The 22,961-nt window shown below is 37.9% G+C and overlaps 1 long non-coding RNA gene across 1 annotated transcript; it reads left to right on the forward strand.

Moving 5' to 3' along the window:
• Positions 1–1,214: 1,214 nt before the first annotated feature.
• Positions 1,215–16,148, forward strand: LOC137618711 (uncharacterized). The gene is made up of 3 exons (XR_011039817.1): positions 1,215–1,288; positions 5,745–5,925; positions 9,951–16,148. It is a non-coding gene; the product is annotated as an uncharacterized lncRNA (long non-coding RNA).
• The last annotated feature ends 6,813 nt before the right edge of the window (positions 16,149–22,961 follow it).

Consider the following 22,961-nt stretch of genomic DNA (forward strand, 5'->3'; position numbering starts at 1 on the left):
TACTTTACACAATAACACTGATCCCCTGGCACAAGGATCGACAAAATATTTATAGATACAAACTTTACAACAACTCTATCAAGACCTAGCCTACACGGAAACCGACCTGGGTACACTAGGCGTGGGGAGAGAGAACAATTAGATAGGACTTACTGTGATTGGGGACGTCGGATCAAAGAGGGCGAGCAAGCCATGCAACCTCCGACATCACTTTTTTGGCGCGATTTGTCCTGAACCTAAATTTCTAGATTGGATTTTTTTATCATGTTACAATAGAATGACGTTATTTTTCTTAATCTTAAATTACTAGTAATTGATTTCTTTAGTCTCAACGCCTCCCCTACCAGGCGGTTTCTCTTTTTGGTTCTAAACATTCTCGTCTTGAACGACATTCATTCGCCCGCGAGTCCTCTCTTCTCCCTCCAATTTGACGTAGTTGTAGGCGGAGTCAAATGGCGGGAATTTCGATTGATCAGGTCGAAATTCCCGACATTAATAATTATTTCTTATTCCAAAGTAAAAGAGAACTGATAAAGGTGTTTTCCTTCTAAGATTAGGCAAAAGATGATTCTTCTGTGTCAGATTTTACCAGACAAGTTTAGTAAAATATACTTGAAATTTAATTACTTTTACAAATAAGTAAAGTATTTATAATCATTTCAATATATTTTATTATAATTTTTTAATATTTATAGTTATTGATGATTTAAATTTATTTTATGTAGTAAAGTTTAAAGTAAAAATTGATTGTTATATATTAGGCAAGGCAATAGCACGAGAAATGATATAAATCTACCATAAAACTAATAAAATTTATTACTAGTACCGTCGAATATTTTCAAATTAATATTTAGATATGATTTTCAATATAATATTTTGTATTTAGGCTTTTTGGCATATAGGTCAAGGTCTTGTGCAAAGTGCAAGGTCTTGTGCCTGCTTCTGGGGAAATTGTCTCCAAATAAGGAAAATCTGGGGATTTCGAGGACAAGTTTTGGAAATTATTACGAAGATTTAAGCAAAATTGCATTGTTTATGGTTGCAAAAACTCCTGAGGGAAATTAAATAGCACATTATAAATATAAAATATATGTAACACCTAGTTTAGACCGGGTTGATGAATGCTAGGGGGAAATTGGCTCTTATTTTAGGGAATTTTGATATCTATTTCATTTGTTTAGGGATTTCCATTCATTAACAACATGGCTGATGGTAATACTTACTGTACAGAATGTTTTCCTCAGTCCACAAGTTTTATATATTTTTGTGCGTTTTCAGCAATTTTTCTGTAAGTATTAGTGTTTTAAACTAAGTTATGTAACTTTATTGTTAAGTTAATCTACAATTAGAGGTGGCATATTCAGAAATTATCTGTAAAATGTAGAATAAGAATGTTGAATGTGAACCCACTTAGGAGAGCTCTGGTGTGCTTCATTCTGTGCCTACTTCAGTAAAGTCGTTCATAATCCAGGCTTCTTTTAGTCCTCATGTTGTATAAAGGTCAAAATGTGGTCTATTCTGGTAGAATTATAGGTTTAGTTTAATACAGGACAAAATTTCTAATAGGACAAAAACTTTTCCTTCATTAAATGTCTGCAAATGAACCGTTCTGCCATTGTCCCTTCCCAACTGACACGTGGTGGGAACCGGTGGTTTAGTTGGAAGGAAAACAGGAAAATCCTCATTATTGATGATTTAAATAAACTTGAAATTAATTGCAAACAAAAGGAAAAACAATTTGTTTCTCAAGGAAATTCGCCCTGAAGGAAAATATAAATTTTGAGGTTTTGCACCATTGACAGTACTCCATGAATTCTGCCCTGTATGCATTATTCAAGGATCTTTGCATTCTATACGCAATCTTATTGTATGCTTTATCCAACTGCCTTTGCCGTTGTTTTATTTGCAATGACATCAATAGGATGTGTCCTGGCCTAAGGTACCTCCTCCTAACCTGACTTAGGTCATAACCTCCCCTCCCCCACCTGTGTCAGGTACAGCATTTCAAAACAGAATACATCGTAGGCTGTGTCTTCTGTTGACTAGAACATTTTGTAGTTAAGAGATAAATACAGAACTCTGAGGCTCCGTCCACACAATGAACTTTAAGATGACGTCAGAAGCATAGAAGCAGCGAACAAAGATCAGTAAAGTTTTTATCAAATTTTGGGAATTTTTACCAAAGCAACGAGTCTTGTACCTGGTGGATAAAGATTGGGGAGATGATGAGTTTGATAAAATCGTTGCCTCAATTATGAAGTTACGTTTTATCTCCAATTCTGTATAGACAAGATTATAGTTCCGGTCAGAACAACATTTCCTAATAAAAGAAATACCTTTTTAATAGGAAAACTCCCACATTTAAACGAAAAGACATTTATTTTTGGTGCTAATGAATAATTAGTGAGATATACCTTAATGTATCCGCCGATAATGGCCAACACCGGAAATCCTTTTATTTTATTGAAGTGGTGCATAGTTGCATCTTGTTAACAGGAAAAGGAAGGTTTCCTGTAATGGGGCTTCAGCAGAAATATCCAGTTTCGAGATGAGATTATTAAATGTCTTTGGACCCATTCTCGTATAATATGTGAAATCTAGTTCCTATTCGCTTCCCAACTCCCACCAGTATTGCTGTTACAAGACTTCCCAAATTTTCTTATCTCTGCACCCAATTTTCTTCCTTTCTTATTTTTTCTAGTACACCAAAAAAAAAAATTTTCTCGTTACTCGTACACCAATCACTCGTGCTGCCATCACTAGTCACCACCACCAGGAGGCTCTCACTGTCCAACTGTCATTGTTTGGACGCAAGCATAAAGGCCTTTACTGATCTTTGTTAAATGAGATGAAAAGTTCAGTGAACAATGCAATTAATATTCTATACAGTTATTCAATAGGCGGAAAATACGATGAAATGGGAGGACTTATCCGGAAATAAATATAATACTCGAGTATCCTTGTTATACTGTACTATACTCTCAAATAGCCGAGTACTTTGTTTCATGAAGTTGTAACTTTACAAAAATTTCCAAAATTTCCAAAATGTACCTTTCCCTTTCCCTTTCCCTTTCCCTTTCCCTTTCCCTTTCCCTTTCCCTTTCTCTTTTTCTTTCCCTTTCTTAAATGTGATGCATTTCGAACCTCACTTTTAAGCTTCACTTCCAAATTTCACATCCAAATTTCATTTTCAATCTTCACATTCAAACCTCACTTTCAAACTTGATGGTCAAACTCCACTTTCAAACTACATTCAAACCTTGCTTTCAAACTATGTTCAAATTTTGCTTTCAAACTGTATGCTCAAACTTTGGTTTAAAACATTACGTTCAAACTTTGCTTTCAAACTTTACGTTCAGACCTCGCTTTCAATTTCAACGCTCAAACCTCACTTTCAAATTTTGTTCAAACCTTATCTTCAAACTTTACTTTCAGACCTTACCTTCGAATATTACATTCAAACGTTGCTCTCAAACATTACGTTCAAACCTTGCTCAAATGTTATGTTCAAACTTAGCTCAGACATTATGTTTAGACCTCTTTTTCAAACACTAAGTACAAACCTCGCTCTCAAACACTACGTTCAAACCTCGCTCTCAAACACTAGGTTCAAACCTCGCTTTCAAACACTAGGTTCAAACCTCGCTTTCAAACACTGTTCAAACCTCGCTCTCAAACACTACGTTCAAACCTCGCTCTCGAACACTACGTTCAAACCTCGCTCTCGAACACTACGTTCAAACCTCGCTTTCAAACACTAGGTTCAAACCTCACTCAAACACTACGTTCAAACCTCGCTTTCAAACATTAGGTTCAAATCTATCTCTCAAACATTAGGTTCAAACCTCGCTCTCAAACGCTACGTTCAAACCTCGCTTTTAAACACTACGTTCAAACCTCGCTCTCAAACACTTTGTTCAAACCTCGCTCTCAAACACTACGTTCAAACCTCTCTCAAACACTACGTTCAACCCTCGCTTTCAAACACTAGGTTCAAACCTTGCTCTCAAACACTATGTTCAAACCTCGCTCTCAAACATTAGGTTGAAACCTCCCCCTCAAACTACGTTCAAACCTCACTATTAAACACTACGTTCAAACCTCGCTCTCAAACATTATGTTCAAACCTTGCTATCAAACACTACGTTCAAACCTCGCTATCAACACTACGTTCAAACCTTGCTTTCAAACACTTAAGTTTAAACCTCGCTCTGAAACACTACGTTAAACTCTACGTTCAAACATCGCTATCCAACAGGTTCAAACCTCGCGCTCAAACACTACGTTCAATCCTCGCTATCAAACAATACGTTCAAACCTCTCTATCAAACACTACTTTCAAACCTCGCTCTCAAACACTACGTTCAAATCTCACTCTCAAGCATTAGGTTCAAACCTTGCTCTCAAAAATTACGTTCAATCCTAGTTTTCAAACTGAATGCTCAAATTTCGCGTTCAAACCTCGTTCTCAAACATTACGTTCAAACCTCGCTTTCAGACTTTACATTCAATCCTCACTTTGAAAGATTGGTCTAACCTTACTTTTGAGCACCGCGTTCAAACATCACTTTCAAACTTTACGATCTAACCTTGCTTTCAAACATGTTCAAACCTCGCGTTCAAATTATATTCAAACTGTATGTTTAAATTTTGCTTTCAAACATTATGTTCAAATTTCGCTTTCAATCATTACGTTCATACCTTGCTTTCAAACTTTATGTTCAAACCTCGCTTTCGAACTTTACGCTCAAACGTCTTTTCCAAACTTTACATTCAAATCTCACTTTCAAACATTAGGTTCAAATCTCGCTCAAGTTTTACGTTCAAACCTCGCTTGCAAACTTTATGTTCAAACCTCGCTTACTAACAATATGTTCAAACCTTGTTCTCAAACATTAGGTTCAAACTTTGCTCTCAAACATTAGGTTCAAACCTCGCTTTCAAACATTAGGTTCAAACCTCGCTCTCAAACTTTAAGTTCAAGCCTCGCTTTCAAACTTAGGTTCACACTTCACTTTCAAATTGTATGTTCAAATCTTGCTTTCAAACATAACTTTCTAACCTTGCCTTCAAGCACTACATTCAAACCTCGCTTTCAAACTTTACATTCAAACCTCGCTTTCAAACATTGCTCTAACCTCGCTTTCTAACACTACATTCAAACCTCCATTTCAAACTTTATGTTCTCAGCTCTTTTTCAAACTTTACGTTCAAACCTTGCTTTTGAACATTACGTTCAAACTTTATGTTCAAACTTCGCTTTCAAACTGTATGTTCAAATTTCACTTTCAAACTTTGTTCAAACCTCACTTTCAAACATTTGCCTTCAAACATTACGTTGTTTCGTGGACAACTGTTGGTGGATTCCGATCAACTGGTTTCCTTTCCTATTCCTGTCTTCCCTGTGTCTTTTTAGTTTTCCACATCATAAAATATGTTTTTGTCCTTTTTTTTTTTAATGTTGTATGCAGTATATCATCCTGAGAAGAGTAGTGCCACCAGCACACTACAAGTGGTTCACTGTAGGCATCCTTTTTAACCTTCTGCTATACAGTACCTCCATTCCCACTTCCTTTCTTGCATCTGGCTCTCCAACCTCTCTGCTTGTCCTTCATACTGCAACTATGGGGTTTTCCCACATGTTACACGTCTGCTTGAAGGCTTCCCAAGCCCCAGTTCTCTAATCCAATCTAACCAGATTATCCTTATTACATTATGTTTTGATTCTTATTTTTATTCTCCAGGGAACCAATTCAATGTTTATCAAGAGCAGAAAGGAAACAAGCCATGACACGACATGGAAGCTGCTGTCGATGGCCTCGGGTCACATAGAAGCTTGGTCTAGTCTAACCTCCTAGAACTACTTCTCAATTGTGAACCGAACGTCACACCATCTCCTGTCTGGACTCTTGCCAGTATCAGCATGTGAGTATCACTGGGTCATATTTCTGTAACTGTACACATTCTCAAGCTCTGATTTCCTTCTCAAGTTAGGTGTAACATTTTATCTGCACATACTTGCATTCTCTAAAGATCATAGATATGTTCCTGAAAATCCAGAATTAAAACGCCACATAATGTGTTTCATGCAGATGGAACCAAAATCTTCTCTGATTTAGAATCTCTTTTCTTTACTCTGACTCTTCGTTATTGGATTTTCCAGGGACGCCAATAACAAAGGATGGCATCAGTTTAATAAAACAGGATTTGCAAAGGACTTGAAAAGCCTGTCCCACAAAGACATGTCTACACAAAGGGAAGCAGTGCACGGATAGCTCTTCCTGCCACGTTTAGGTAGGAATTATGTAATGGATTTCTCTGTTACTCCTGATCAGTACTAAGACTCCAGAAATTCGTCTTTTCAATCATCAGGAATATTTTTCAACTGATAATTCAAATGGATTAACTAACTGAATCCAGTTCATCGTCAATGATTTCAGTAATATATCAGCTGGAATCACTTTCTAATGTCATCAAATGCTGAGAAGTTTCATTCTTTGCACCTTGTGTTCTCCACAAACATATACGGATGACATTTGATCAAAGGCTGATACATTTCTTACATTGACCTTCTCTTCCCATTTTCCATCTTTTTCGTTAAAGCTTTCAAGGCATCTATGAATTTTATTATGTTTGTATTCCTTCCTTGCATCTGAAGATTCAGCTGCTCAAAAATATCAACTAAATAGGCGAGACGCATAATCCATTCTGAATCATTAAGTAAGGCAAAAGATTTGCACATCTTTGTCAAACATCAATTTGAGTTCATCTGTAAGATTAAATACTGTATTCACTCAGTTATATTTTCCTTTGCCAACTATTGATTATTTGTGTGAAAAAAAAATCAGTTGATTGGCTGCATCCATATTGGTACATCATTGTTTGAAAAGTTGGGAGTTGAGAGCTGTTCCAATGACAAAATTCACTGCTTGAATAGTTTGATCCAAAACCTTCCCTAGCATAGTTGGAAGTGTTTTTGAGGTTACTGGCTAACAATGGATCATACAATGAATGCCTTTCACTTTTGAGTCTCACTTCTTCACACAAACTTGGAATCCCAATTTTGTCCCTAACATTACGAGTGCTCCATTTGTACACCACCCACAGATACTATACCACAAACTATTTTATCATTTAAGAAAAAAAAATAAAGATGGAACATTTAAAAAAATGTTGCTATGACAAACCTTAAGATTAGTAACTTCGATCAGGAATCCCACCACCAAAAACCACAATATTGAGACTTACACTTATTTTACAGGTAATCGTAACTTTAGAGTCGACAGGTACCTCCTGTTGTTACCTGTTCCTTCCAAGAAAGGAGTAAAAGGGCAAACACAGAATGACCGATCTGGCAAAGTCTTTCGAGACTTTGACCTATTCCTGTGCAAGGTTTTGTGGATTTAAAACCCAACCCCCTGGAAGGGTTTTCAGTATGAGGTACAAGAGCTTATGCAGTTGTCCCAAGTACAGCTGGTTGGAATGTGGGAAGCTGCCCCTCATCTCTTTCCTGATGCTGGACGTTCCATAGAGTCTTCGGTGACGCCATCACTCGAGATTGCCTAACGGGCCTTTACTGCGCCTTGGTATAGATCTGCCCACACTCATAGATCCATGACAGAATTTTCCCAGATGCCAAGACCTTCCAACTTGGTTGCAAGTTAGAGTTTGGAATGTGCCTTTTCAAATCTATTCTTAGCAATCAAAGAACCATTGGAGATGCCACATCTTGCTCATGAGGTTGTTGGCAAGGATTCTCTTCAGCCAAGGACAGGCATTCTATTACTCCTTTCTGTCCTTGGGTTGTCTGGTGAGTCTCCTGTGGGAGGAAGGATTCTTCGATAGGAGCTCGTCCACCTGCCGCCTATGCTCTATTCTTACATGAACCAGCTCATGCACAACCAGTAGTAATAAAGGTCACTGGCTTTCTTTCCCCTTGCTGGCCATTTGACTTTTCTCTCTCTTCAGGAGAGTGGGAAGCAGTGATAGATAATTTGCAAGTAGTTTCAGAGACATTTTCAATTGAAAAATATGGATTATGAGGGTTAAATGTCCATAACCTACTGACAGTCATACTTTGGGTTTTATGTGAATAGGATATAACTTTATCCATCTGAATAAAAAATGAATGAAAGATCTACCCAAAGAGAAGGAAGAAGTTACCAAAGCACAGATTGTAGTCTCTGACAAGACATTGACTGATCCCATTGCAGGGTTTAGTGGGAGGAGCAGTACTCTACCAATAGTCACTCCCGTGACCACGCTAGGGTTGAAAGATATTGAACACGAGATATTGGCAGCTGCAATCATCTCTCTCATGTCTCCAGACATATTCAAGACACTTTTGAGACTCTGTAACCACTGTTCATTGATTCAACAATGTCGGTACTGACAACAGGGATCCAATGTAAGACTCAGGCACTCCAACACTTTGATCTTGCGGCCAGAGTCTCTTCCCACAGAATCCACTTCCATCATCTACTGAGCTTCCTCTTATTCAATCTTTGGTTGGATGCAGTCATATACTTTGCATCAGGCAGAAACAAGGGTTGGTACCCATCAACATTTGCAATTCCTGGGGACATCTGTTTAAATTTATGGTGGCGACTTGGAGTCGGTGTGCAATCTATACCTGGTCACAGCCCACTAACCACTACAGTATGAGAAGTATTTTTCTTGGTAGTAGACTGTACAGTATTTTCTTCCCCGTCTTCCTCTTGAACAGAAGATTGGTCAGTGAGCCTCAGACAAATTTCCCTTCAAAAGAGTTGATTGTGAAGACCTGCAGAACCATCTAGAGGACTTTTAGTACATTCCTCTTCCTTGTGTTTCTTTGGGATACACAAGACCATTGGTAAGGTGGCTGCTATGTCAGATGGTAATTGCCTTCTGCCTGTTTGGGCACTATGCTTTGATTTACACTAGATGCAGACGAGCCTCACAACAGAGTTAACTTTTCTTGATAGATAAGTTTTGTATTGTGAAGTATCACCTTTATCCTTCCAGACAAGGTGGAGATGGATGAAATGTATGCAGCCCATTTCTTATAATAATCCCACATTCAAACACCATACCCTTATGGGTATAGGTTCTTACATGACCTCCTTGTAGGGAGGGACCTTGCCTGACAACCTGCGACATCTTTGTGCTCAAGTTGTTAGGAGGTTGACAGTAGTCATGACTTTGCTCCAATGTAGGACCAAATTATGTGACATTTCCCCGGTCAGTAATCAGCCAGCTCGGTTATTGGGACTTTGACCTCTTACAATTAATCTCCTATGAAAGATCTTCGGTTTGTATAGTTACGGAAAATACAAAACGATTGTAACATTGTGATATTAGGTAAGGCTTTGAGGACATGATTCTACAGTAGATTTTGTGTGTAATTAGTTCTGTTTTGACTACTGACACAACCATGCTGGGTGAAATTTATTGTCTTTTTTTAACTGTAATTTATAAAAATCTCGTTGTAGTACACCTAAAATTCATGAATGAAATAGGCAGACCTAAGAGGCCTTACAATTCATGGGGTTTAAGTAACAAAGCCTTAAAATATGATTGTGTGCTCTTCAGAAGACTATGTCAAGTAAAAGTTCAAACAGATATTTAATGATTTTTATGTTGAACAGGCTGACATAAGTCTCTCTTAAAATGTTTTATTTTGATTGTTTATTACTTCTCTTTTAGGTTATTTCTTTCCTTGTTTCCTTTCCTCACTGGGCTACTTTCCCCCTGTTGGAACCCTTGCTCCTATAACATCTAGCTTTTCCAACTTGCATTGTAGCTAAGCTAGTAATAATAATAATAGCAATAATAATAATAATAATAATAAATTTGTGTTTTTGTGTAAACTTTTCAATATCACAAGAACTTTTACAGTGTTGTGAGGTCATTAATGTGAACAATAACTTTGTAATATATTAGAATAATTCTCATCTTGTATCTTTCAGGTACAAAACTTGCTCGTGTGTTACTCCGTCCTCATGTGGAAGGTTTCTGAGCACCTCAACAGGAAGAAACTCACCTTAGAGCTACTTCACCTACAGAACTTGTTAGTTGAGAGAGAATATATTTGGGTCAAGGAATCGTAGATGAGGATTATAGATGAAATGGCAAAAACTACCTTTAGTAAACAGATATATGTGCTATTAGACTGCAGAGATGGTTGGAGGAGATTCACTCTGAAAAAGGTTCAGTTGGGCAAGTCTACTGTATACATTAGTTTCCCTGTGCTAATACAGACATTGTTGATAAAGACCGTAGTTTCCCCTAGGAAAAAAAGGATAGTAACAGTGGTACAGTATATACAAGAGTTCAATAAGCATATTTATTTACTTTTGCTTCAAAATACCATTCAGTTTTTATCAAGTTTATCAAGCTTTATGTCTCAATGAAGACTTTTCATGGTTCTTGTGTCATTAGTGTGTGTGTGCAGTCGATCAATGTAGTATGGTTGGGGTTTTGAAGAGTCAAGTCATAACTGGTTCTTAATACAGTAAATAAAGATTCTAAACACGAAGGTATACATTGCAGATATGTCTGTGAAAAGCTCTTGTAGGTTACTATCCTATTACTGTAGATCCTTTTTGAAAGTGAATCCTTTTGACTTTGTTTTCTAACACCAGATGAATTGCATGGCCAGTTGTCTGTCAGGTGTTGAGGTTGGTTGAAAATTGAAGCTTGTCTTTGTCAAAGAAGTCAGACGGTTAGTTGAACTTTGACTAATAATAGTATGTGCAAGAAGTTAGGAAAAGGAAAGCCTTTTCTATTGGATTTGAGTTACATTCTATCTGGTCACATCTTCCATCTTAAACCTTCACTTGCTAAGGAATCTTCAGAGATATTTCGTTATAGACACGACATAAGAATAGCACACACAGTTACTGATTATCGCTCTTTCAAAAGTCAGGAGAAGACAACTCCATATTAGGAAATTAATATCTTTTAGTAAAGAACAATTCCTATATAGGACTCTTGAAGGACTAGACCATTTTCCCCAAGTGCAAGGGCACTACTGCATTACCCGTTCTAATGTGTTATTGTTTGTGTGAAATATCCTGTTCACATTAATTATTTCCTGGCAGATTCCCTACTCTTATGTTGTTCCACTGGATACCATTCACTTAGACATATTGTTCAACTTGAGTTGTTATTATTTCAATTCTCAGAGAATTTGGTCCAGCATTTGTTAATACCTGCAAAGAATGTCAATTAGATATCCACAAAAAATAATATGCTACTGAATAGTTTAGTTATATTGGTACAGAACTTTCCTGCTTCTTTGTAGTACTACAAACATCTTCTTCCCTAATTTAATTCCAACATTTGAGCTCATTTAATTATCAGTACAATCACTAGAGGCTGTTTTATGAGTCTTCCTCTTTGCTTACTCTTTAGGTCCACAAATTAATGTGACTTTTTCACTATTGGTGTCTGCAAACTACTTATCCAGGGGACTTGAAACTTCAGACTGATGCACTGAATTGTCTCATGAAAATTCTGTCTAAGGTTTGATTGCAAAGTATTCAACTTGCAACATTTTGAAACGGAAGTTACAAGACTCCGCTTTGTGTAAAGGATCTACATTATAACATACAATTTCATTTATGATTCCTTTATAGGTTTACATATTTTACATGATGTTGAATGTACACATTGTCCAACTGAAGGATTGTGCGAGATATCCCACACTTAATGCATCCAACACTAGCATGCACCGAAAGCTCCATCTTAGATTACCCTTTGCCTAAATACAGTACTTACACCCCATACCATAAGACAGGCTCTCATCCTGCGGTTTGTTTGAGGCCATAAAACCTTTCAAACACATCGCACACTTTGTCTATCACCCTTATTACTAATTTGTATTCATAAGACCTTTTTAGAAATATCAATCCTTATTAAAGGTCTTTCATTTTTGGTTGTCAATAATCATATGCGAATCACAAGCCATTATGAACTTTATTTTCCTTCTTATCAAACTTTCACGTAAGCTGAACTTAGAAATGGATGTGTCAGTCATATATTGAAGACTTCAGGTTAGCTTAAAAGTCAAATCTTTTCAATACCAACATCCAAGATTCGTTTGTAACATTTGAACATTCTGAGAATTCTTGTCAATTTGTATTTTATTTCTTGAAGGTTTGCCAGATTGAATCCTGTTTTGCAAAAAGTGTTAGTGAACAAACATTAATAAGAGCATTGATTTTAAGGTTATGGCGTAAATAAAACATTGTTTTTATATTTATTTACCTTTGTAGTGAAGAAAATTGTTATTTTTACTGTGCCATGACAATATCATGAAACTGGTTTCCTTTGCAGGTAGAGAATTTGGGGTTTATATCTTTGGTTTTAACTTGTGAAATGAGATGTTGTTCTGTGATGTTATATTTTCTTTGATTGTTAGGTTAGGGATAGAAATATAGACTCTGTAAGTTTAAAGACTGTATAACCTTCTCTTTTGGGTCATTGGGAAGAATCTTTGTTGTCTTGGTGATTTGGTGCAAGAACTCTTCCAACTAGATTCATGAATAACATATCAGGAAAAATTGTAAAATAGAATTTCCTCTGTAAGAGAAGTGAATTTAGTTTTCAAGGATTTTCTCTTGAATATTCCGGTTACAATTCAATTTTAATACTTGTAGTTCAATGTATGTAAATATTGTGAAATAGAGGCTATGTTTTAAAACTCCTTGATTAAGTTAGTTTTAGGTTTAACAGAAGTTCCGTAGACCTTGTTAGGGAGTTTAGAGTTCCTGAGAGTAGTTTTGATAACTAGATATTTCTAATGGAGTTCGACTTGAAATGATAGCTCTTTTTTTCTGTCCTGTACTTTGTATCCGAGTTCCTTGTAGGTCTGTATTTATATCGGTCCTCTTTTTCCATGATTTCTGATTTCTTGAGCTTTTTCACAGGCCTACGTCCTGCCATTCCATTCCCATATCTACAGACTTCATAAGAAACTCCCAGATATTTCAAGCGTATAAAGTCTTGATTTCATCTTGTACCAAACTGGATGCTATAAAATTTTGTAATATCACCAACTTGGTTTTCTTAGTTCGACAGAACTTTGGTCAGAATAGTACCGTACTTTTAATTAGATGGGTCATATCTGTATAGTTATAGGCTCTTGCAATAAGCATTTCTTTTAATTGTATATTTAGTTGGAAAACTGTTCCAAGGCAGATCAGTTTATTACCGTACACTTTTATAGGCTGTTGAAAAGTTGAGGTTATTTGTAGTTTTGATCTTCTGTTAATATTGTTGGGGATTCATTTTTTTCTGGGTCCAAGTGTCTTTTTCAATTATTTCATCAAAGAGTTTCATGAAAAATTGTCAAATGGCAAAATGAAGGTCTAGATAAACCACAGCTTTAACATTTAATCTTATTTTTGGGGAAGAATTTATGAATAATTGTATCTAGAGGCAGTTAGTCATGAGAGTATTCTGCGTATTGGAAAACATGAACTAATTATTTGGTTGTCCTTTAGGAGTTTGCAAGGTGAGGAAAAAACTACACAATTGGTTCTTGTTTTCTGTTTGCATATTGCAATTTTAACTGGTTTTGACAAAACTGATGGATTTGTTGCACTGAAGTGTGACTGCATTTGCCTTACATTGGTCTCCTGCATTTGCCTTACATTGGTCTCCTGCATTTGCCTTACATTGGTCTCCAATGCAAATGGACAAAGTTGTGGTGTACAGTATGTCATATCGATTATAGTTAGTATTTTTTTTATTCAATATTTCATTTGATTCCTAAGGATGGGCGAGTGATGCTTTTTCCATATTGTCCTTTGCATCCTTTAAACTTTGTCTCTTTACACCTTGAACGATGGTTTTTCTCTCTGCCGTTTTCTGACAATATGAGGATGTCGCTTCTTGAGATGACTCTCTTTTAGCATCAAAGAATGACCTGGTAGTTTAATGCATTCTTTGGAATCTGTTAGTGTCCTTTGAGGTCCCTTATGGTGGTGCCTTCCTTTTGTCAGACTTTTAGTTGTGTTCAGTAATGGTTATAGATTTTGCATTGAGCCAATGTGTAATTGTTATGGACTAAAATCTGTTGCTTTTAATGCATAAAATGCTTTTATTTGTGGTTCCAGTATGTGTTTAAGGCCAATTAATTCTTCCTTGTTTCATTGCAAAACAAAAGTGTTTGTTTAAACAGTCTTTTGTCAACAGAGGATTTTAATTAAAGGGAATTTAAGGTTTCAGGTTTGAGTCCTTTGTTGTTTGACACTTGTGCATAACACCTGTTGTTTTGATGGTGACCAAGTGTTTAGGTTGCAAGGTCCTTCTGTTTTGTTATGATGACGCCATGTTCCTTTATTGGCTTCAGAAGTTTTCATTTTATAGAGTTTTCCATGATTTATACTCCTATTTCATTTGTGCTTTTTAAGAGATTCATCTATAGTTTGGTGGAGTTTTAGAAGTACTGCTTCTCTGTATTCTAATTGGTTTCTGTAAATCGTTTAATATTGAGTCATTCGTAAATTTGATGCCATTTTAACTTCAGTATCTTGACCATTTCATAAGAATTTTTATCTTCATATTTTGAGAATTTGAAATCCTTACTTCTGCAAATTCATTACAAATTGCAACATCATCATAATAAGATGCAATTTGTTCATTGTTGTTTCCAGCTTCTCTGTAATGTGGTAGACTTTTCCAAGATTCTAAGTTCCAGTGAGATTTTCCAGACGTTAGATCGCAATACTGTAATACACACCGGTACATTGAAAACTTAATCGGGCAAAAATGATATAAGGATCTTAGTGTTTCTGTTGTCTTTTGTAGGTCCCAACTATTTTGATTTTTGTGCCCTTTTTGATGAAGGTGGTGGCTCCCGTCAGTATTCGTACCCTTGGTATTCTAGTGTTTATAACTCATATTTCGGTTGTTACTTTCCTGGTTTCTCCTTTCAAAGCAATTATGGAAAGGATACGTTGCAAGACTTGCACGTGGAATCCCTTGCAGTGAGAATATTTTCCTTATTTGAGCTGGAATAGATTCAGTTGCTCTACCAAGAATCCATTCTTTATCTAATGTGACGTTGCCTTCCTTCCTGCATTACTTTTAATGAGGAAGAAATAAGCATCATGAACCTTTTTACCTGATTTGCACAACATGACCCTTTTGCCTCATTTTCTGTTGTCCTTTGGGATCTGATTTGTGTAACTTTTCTCTTCTGTTGGTTTTCTCTGGTCAAGTTATTGCTCCTTGGAACAAATTGGCCATAGAGCAGCAGTTGTTAGTTTCTTACAAATCTCAAGATAATTTTGATAATTATTTATCTTTCTTTATTCTTTACTTTTTGTGGGTTGTGCTGCTTTCGTTCTGGGTCTGGTCTCTTGGGCTTGTAGCCATCTACTTTCCCAAGTAGCTCTAATAATGGCCAGATTAATCTGTTGTGACTCACCTTCTCTGCAACCTAATGAAGTGATCTGTAGTTCCAGAGAATTAAAAAGTCATTGTCCTGTTTTACACCTTTCTTTCAGGGCAATGCAAATCTCCGCTTTGTAGTAGAGCCTCACTGATTTTCCCTTTGTTGCAACTCTTATGTTAAGTGTACTCTAGGCCTGAACACTACCTTAACTAAATTCATCTCTGGAGACTTTCATTGTAATCTATCTTGTCATACATCTGTCAATGTATGTTACTTTGTTCCCCAAAATATCTGGATTCCAGTATTTTCATAGGTTATATCATTGTTAATGGGTCTTCCACACCTCTCAGACTAACTGTAACATTTATAATACTTTATATCTTAAGAATAGAGTTGCAAATATGAAAGCCAATATATTGGCCACTTTCTAAACATAATAATTGATAATGGTATTATACAATGAAGAAGAGTAAAGGTAATATTCCAGAAAGGTTAGGAATACCAGGTCGTATATTGGTACTGCCTTTAGTGCAAGTTAATGTGGTGCTAAATCAGTGTGAACTAAGTAAGGAAGATGAACAGCATCATGGTAGCTGTGAATAAATAAATTTTCGTGATTTAGTGTAGACAGAATGATAGTGAATTGAACATTTACTTGTAAACATGAAAGGCATTGCATTTATAAGGGAAACTCAATAATGAATTGATAATTATATATGATGGAAGAGGATACAATAAAAATTTATTTAAGTATACACAATTTTATTCAAAACCTAAATACATTATAAAAATTAAAGGCTAATAGAACCTCTTGGGTTGCATGGGGCAGGGAGTGCAGTGTGGCCGCCCACATTCTAACCTTAAATTTCTCTGGTTGAACAATCTTATAATAAACTCTTTAATTAAATAAATTACATTTTAAAAGTCAACTTTTTAGTCTCCAAATTTCTTTGGTTGCCAAAATGCCACAATATATTCAGAAGAGATAAGATACACAAAGTTATTTCTTAAAATATCATTCAAAGTCAAATGCAAGTCAAAGTCACTTCAATAAAATGGCATCAAAAGACCTTAAGGCATTTCTTGCATTTGCAATAATTGCAAAAACATTTCTGTCTAATTTCCATTAAAAATTGCACGGAAACCACAAACACCAAATTGTGCAGACAAAGACACACAAGATTTCATGGGTCACACGCTTCCATCTCTTGAGCCAAGACAACTTTCCAAAGGGAACCACAGTCTGCAGTCGACCGAATCCTATGCCAACCTCTTACACTAGACTTACACTAGAATCATGTGTGGCATCCGTCAAAATGTATGGCCTTTTCATAAAACACAATAATCCTTTGCCATCCTGTTTACAGTAGACACTTTTCAATTGGCAGTATGTTTCTGTGAATATTGGTTGGCTGATTGGTTCCTATAAGTATTTCCATTAACCTTTTCCAATTCTTGCAATTTCTTCACAAAAGAAAAGTATCTAATCAATAAGAAGTTTGTTAACTAAGAGACATTTTGGTTTGTTCCAATAACCAAATATCTCATAACAACATTCAGCAGTTTTCTTCAACTTCAGAGGTACATTGTACAGATCTTTAAATCTAAAATGTAGATGGAAATAGGAAGGTCGTCATTTCATTTGATTCTAAGATTCTCGAAGACAATGTTCAGGTAACAATTCAAGTGTTCACTAACTTCATTCACATACTGACTTGTTCAAACACCGAAGTCTACGTCAACACTTGCAACATACCAGTGTTGTGCTGGAAACTGGATTACTGTACAGTCTTTGTGCTTCCTTCTTTGGTGAGAGAGAGAGAGAGAGAGAGAGAGAGAGAGAGAGAGAGAGAGAGAGAGAGAGAGAGAGAGATTTAATGTGTTCTGTTTTTTTCAGAGATGACAGATGAGGAGCCTGGTTGAAATCATTTTAGAATCTCTATGGAAGAACTTTTCAATCAAATTTTATCAAACAATCATGAGATGAATCACAACAGATCAAACAGTTTCCTTCTCTCTGAAGAAGAATAAAGCTTCTTCATAGTTTGAAAATCTAAATGAGATTCTTGTACTAACTGTTTTCAACAACAGATTTTAACAAGATATAGAAATACGGATTCAAATCTAAATCCTCAAATTGTCGGAAGAGGAAATTTGAGACTTCATCTAATCAGAATTATCAGAAACAAAACTAGAATGAAAATAATCAGTGGCTCCACCACAAACACCTCACTTCTCCAAACACAAGTCTTAATCTTCTCTAGCTTAGCAGCAGAGAAAACAAGAAAGAGGAAAAGAAGAAAGAAAGAAAGAAGGGTTAAGAGAACTTTACCACAAAGGTCGAGACAGGCCTCTCTGCCTCTTGAAGGAAGGAAGGTTATACGTCAGAAAAGGCAGAACAGATTTCCACATGGTGGACTTGTGTCTCCAAAGACGGCCAGTTTCAGGAAACAAGAGAAAAAAAGTGTTCAATCAAAGATACAGAGATACGTGATTATTTGAACGTTTCCATCTGTTTTATAAATATTTGAGGTAATTTTCAAAGCTTTCATTGAATAACACAAAACTACTTTCCATTGACATCCCAAACACCAAATTTCCTAGTTTGTGACAATTTCAGAAGTTGAAGCTCACAGGGTTTGGAGGAACAGTGATGGTAGAGCTGAGTGGTGTACCAATTGACCTTATTTTTTCCTGTGGCCACGGAGGCATAACAACAATTAGAATGGCGCTAGAGAGTTATGGGGTCCTTTGACTGGCCAGACAGTACTACATAGGACCCTTCTCTCTGGTTACGGTTCTTTCCCTTTACCTACACAGACACCGAATAGTCTGGCCTATCCTTTACAGATTCTCCTCTGTCCTCATACACCTGACAACACTGTGATTACTAGACAATTCTTCTTCACCCAAGGGGTTAACTACTGCACTGTAATTGTTCAGTGGCTACTTTCCTCTTGGTAAGGGTAGAAGAGACTCTTTAGCTATGGTAAGCAGCTCTTCTAGGAGGACGCTCCAAAATCAAACCATTGTTCTCTATTCTTGGGTAGTGCCATAGCCTCTGTACCATGGTCTTACACTGCCTTGGGTTAGAGTTCTCTTGCTTGAGGGTACACTTGGGCACATTTTTCTATCTAGTTTCTCTTCCTCTTGTTCTGTTAAAGTTTTTATAGTTTAAATAGGAAATATTTATTTTAATATTGTTACTATTCCTAAAATGTTCTATTTTTCCTTATTTCCTTTCCTCACTGGGCTATTTTCCCTGTTGGGGCCCCTGGGCTTATAGCATCCTGCTTTTCCAACTAGGGTTGTAGCTTAGCATTTAATAATAATAATAATAATAATAATCCCTGCGTGTCACGAGAGGCGACTGAAAGGGACGGGACGAGGCGACTGGGAACTCCCCTTCTGTAATCTTGTTCCTAAAAGACACCAAAGAAGAGAGCAAACTAGAAACAGGAATGATTGGCGAGCGATTGTCAAGTAGTTCTGGCAGGTCCTACTGCTTCCTTTGGTCGCCTTGGTGACCGCTGAGGTAGCAGCAGTAGGGGATTCAGCATATGTGGGAAGTGACTTGGTAAATAGAGAGATAGATCAACTGGGATGTACAGTAGTGGTTTCTCTTTTTTATTCAAAATAGGACATTCTATTATGAGTAAAGTTCCCCCCCCCCCAAAAGGAAGGCTCTATAGGATTATTCAATGGAACGGTGTTCATATTTTGAATACTCCATCCTATTATAGAATAAGTATACAGTATACCTTAGTGTTCTTGAGTCCAAAAATAAACTTACAGAGTTTATTTCTTGGGACATCAAACCACAATCCAGTCTGGACATGAGCATTGCAATAGAATGACTGAAACTCTTGAACTCTAAACAGCACAAGTGAGCTTTTGAATCTGGAATGTAAAACTATTGGTTGTTTTATATGAACAGATAACTCTTCTACCCTTTCTCATATTTCATTCATGCTCATTTCTATCTTCAAAATCCAATCTATCAAAATTCTTTGTCATCAACATGGAATCACTTTCCCTTTCCTGGAAATGTTTTTTCTTTCCATATTGTTTCTAACTTTCCAAAATTATACATATTGCAGTTATTATCTTCACCAGTAGTTGTTTATCCCTTTATAAGGTTTAACAACTTTCAATATGTTATTTTCCTTAGTAAAATAAATTTTTGAATATACTTACCCGATGATCATATAGCTGCAACTCTGTTGCTCGACAGAAAAAACCTACGGGCGGAATACGCCAGCGATCGCTATACAGGTGGGGGTGTACATCAACAGCGCCATCTGTCAAAGGTACTCAAGTACTCGATGTCAACAAAGAACCAATTTTCTCCTCTGTCCACTGGGTCTCTATTGGGGAGGAAGGGTGGGTCCTTTAATTTATGATCATCGGGTAAGTATATTCAAAAATTTATTTTACTAAGGAAAATAACATTTTTCAATATTAAACTTACCCGATGATCATATAGCTGATTTACACCCAGGGGGGTGGGTAGAGACCAGCATAACATGTTGACATTATTATGAGCTAAGTATTCCGTATTTCATTTTAGCAGTTATTCAAAATAACAAGCATAAAATAAATAAGTACCTGGTAAGGAAGACGACTTGAACAATTACTCTGCCTTTTTAAGTACGTCTTCCTTACTGAGCCTCGCGATCCTCATAGGATGCTGAGCGACTCCTAGGAGCTGAAGTATGAAGGGTTGCAACCCATACTAATGGTCCTCATCAAAACCTCTAATCTAGGCGCTTCTCAAGAAATGATTTTGACCACCCGCCAAATCAAGTAGGATGCGAAAGGCTTCTTAGCCTTCCGGACAACCCAAAAATATTTCAAGAGAAAGATTAAAAAGGTTCTGGAATTAGGGAATTGTAGTGGTGGAGACCCCACCACTACTGCACTCGTTGCTACGAATGGTCCCAGAGTGTAGCAGTTCTCGTAAAGAGACTGGACATTCTTAAGATAAAAGACGCGAACACTGATTTGCTTTTCCAATAGGTTGCGTCGAATATACTTTGCAGAGATCTATTTTGTTCAAAGGCCACGGAAGTTGTGACAGCTCTAACTTCGTGTGTCCTTACCTTCAGCCAAGCTTGGTCTTCCTCATTCAGAAGGGAATGAGCTTCTCGTATTAACAGTCTGATAAAATAGGATAAAGAATTCTCTGACATAGGCAAAGATGAATTCTTAACTGAGCACCATAAAGCTTCAGACGGGCCTCGTAAAGGTTTTTAAAAAAGAACTTAAGAGCTCTTACAGGACATAATACTCTTTCTAGTTCATTTCCAACCATACGATAAGTTTGGAATATCGAACGATATTGGTCAAGGCCGAGAAGGCAGCTCGTGTTTGGCTAGAAAACCAAGTTGTAGAACATGTAGCCGTTTCGGATGAGAATCCGATGTTCCTGCTGAAGGCATGAATCTCACTGACTCTTTTAGCTGTGGTTAAGCATATCAGGAAAAGAGTCTTAAAGGTGAGATCTTTCAGGGAGGCTGATTGAAGTGGTTCGAACCTGTCCAACATAAGGAATCTTAGAACCACGTCTAAATTCCTACCAGGTGTAACCAAACGACGCTCCTTCGTGGTCTCAAAAGACTTAAGGAGGTCCTGTAGATCTTTATTGTTGGAAAGATCTAAGCCTCTGTGACGGAAGACTGATGCCAACATGCTTCTGTAACCCTTGATAGTGGGAGCTGAAAGAGATCGTTCTTTCCTCAGATATAAGAGGAAGTCAGCTATTTGAGTTACAGAGGTACTGGTCGAGGATACGGATACTGACTTGCACCAGTTTCGGAAGATTTCCCCCTTCGATTGGTAGACTCTAAGGGTGGATGTTCTCCTTGCTCTAGCAATCGCTCTGGTTGCCTCCTTCGAAAAATCTCTAGTTCTCGAGAGTCTTTCGATATTCTGAAGCCAGTCAGACGAAGAGCGTGGAGGCCTTGGAGAACCTTCTTTACGCGTGGCAGACGTAGCAGGTCCACCCTTAGGGGAAGTGTTCTGGGAACGTCTACTAGCCATCGAAGTACCTCGGTGAGTTATTCTCTCGCGGGCCAGAGGGAAGCAACTAGCGTCAACTTTGTCCCTTCGTGAGAGGCGAACTTCTGCAGTACCTTGTTGACAATCTAGAACGGAGGGAATGCATATAGATCTAGATGTGACTAATCTAGTAGAAAGGCATCTATATGAACTACTGCTGGGTCCGGGATAGGTGAGCAAAGTATTGGGAGCCTCTAGGTCATCGAGGTTGCGAAGAGATCTATGGTTGGCTGGCCCCAGGTGGCCCAAAGTCTCTTGCATACATCCTTGTGGAGGGTCCAATATGTTGGAATTATTTGTCCCTTCCTACTGAGACAATCTGCTATGACATTCAAGTTGCCTTGGATGAACCTCGTTACTAGTGAAAAGTCTAGACCTGTTGAACAGGAGAGGAGGTCTCTTGCGAACTCGTACCATGTCAGAGAGTAGGTCCCTCCTTGCTTTGAGATGTACGTCAAAGCAGGGTGTTGACCGTGTTCACCTCCACCACTTTGCCTTGAAGGAGAGACCTGAAGCTTTTCCAGGTCAGACGTACTGCCAGAAGCTTCTTGCAGTTGAAATGCATTGTCCTTTGACTCGAGTTCCATAATCCCGAGCATTCCCTACCGCCTAATGTCGCACCCCAGCCTACGTCCGATGCGTCCGAGAAGAGAACGTGGTTGGGAGTCTGAACAGTCAAGGGAAGACCTTTTCAAAGGTTGATAAAGTCCTTTCACCAAGTCAGACCAGACTTTATCTTTCCGGAAACCGGGATCGAGACCGCTTCTAGCGTCTAGTCCTTTTCCAGTGAAAAGCTAGATGATACAGAAGAGGACGGAGGTGTAGTCTTCCAAGTGACACAAATTGAACCACGGATGACAGTGTCCTAACCAGACTCATCCACAGCCTGACAGGGCAGTGTTCCTTCTTCAGCATCTTCTGGATGGATAGCAGGGCTGGGGGTTGATCGTCTTGTTCAGCAATGTCCTCATCAGAGGGTTCCTCATCCGAAACTGATGAGGAAACGGCAACGGAGTGGGCAACGTCTGACTCGCTGAATCCGGTCGCACTGGTGGATGCGTGACGGAGCCGGACACAAGATCATGGTACTGCTGCACAGTCTGTGAACTGTCAACCATGGGGACGCGAGGAAGTACAGCGTCAACCCGAAACTGTGTAGACTGTCTGGGTTGTGCAGTCAACCCCCTACAGGGTTGCTGAGGTTGCCGCACTGCGTCACAACAAGTCATATCTGCTGGTTGTTGAACGTCTTCCTAGTGACACACTGAACGTCCACAACCACCTCCGAGAGTCGCTTAACGTCAACGTGCGACTGGCAACCCACACTGGGTCGCACCGGTGGAGGAACCATCTCAACTGGCGGACGTGAGTAGGATACCTCATCGTCAACAGGGCGTACAACCAACCGGTAGGAAGGTTGTTGGCTAGAAGGTTCTTCTCCGTAAAAAATCCTCTAACAAGGACACAAGCTTGGACTGCATGTCTTGCAACAAAGCCCATTAGGGTCTATGGG

This window comes from Palaemon carinicauda, chromosome 25, assembly GCF_036898095.1.
Source record: "Palaemon carinicauda isolate YSFRI2023 chromosome 25, ASM3689809v2, whole genome shotgun sequence".
Taxonomy (NCBI): domain Eukaryota; kingdom Metazoa; phylum Arthropoda; class Malacostraca; order Decapoda; family Palaemonidae; genus Palaemon; species Palaemon carinicauda.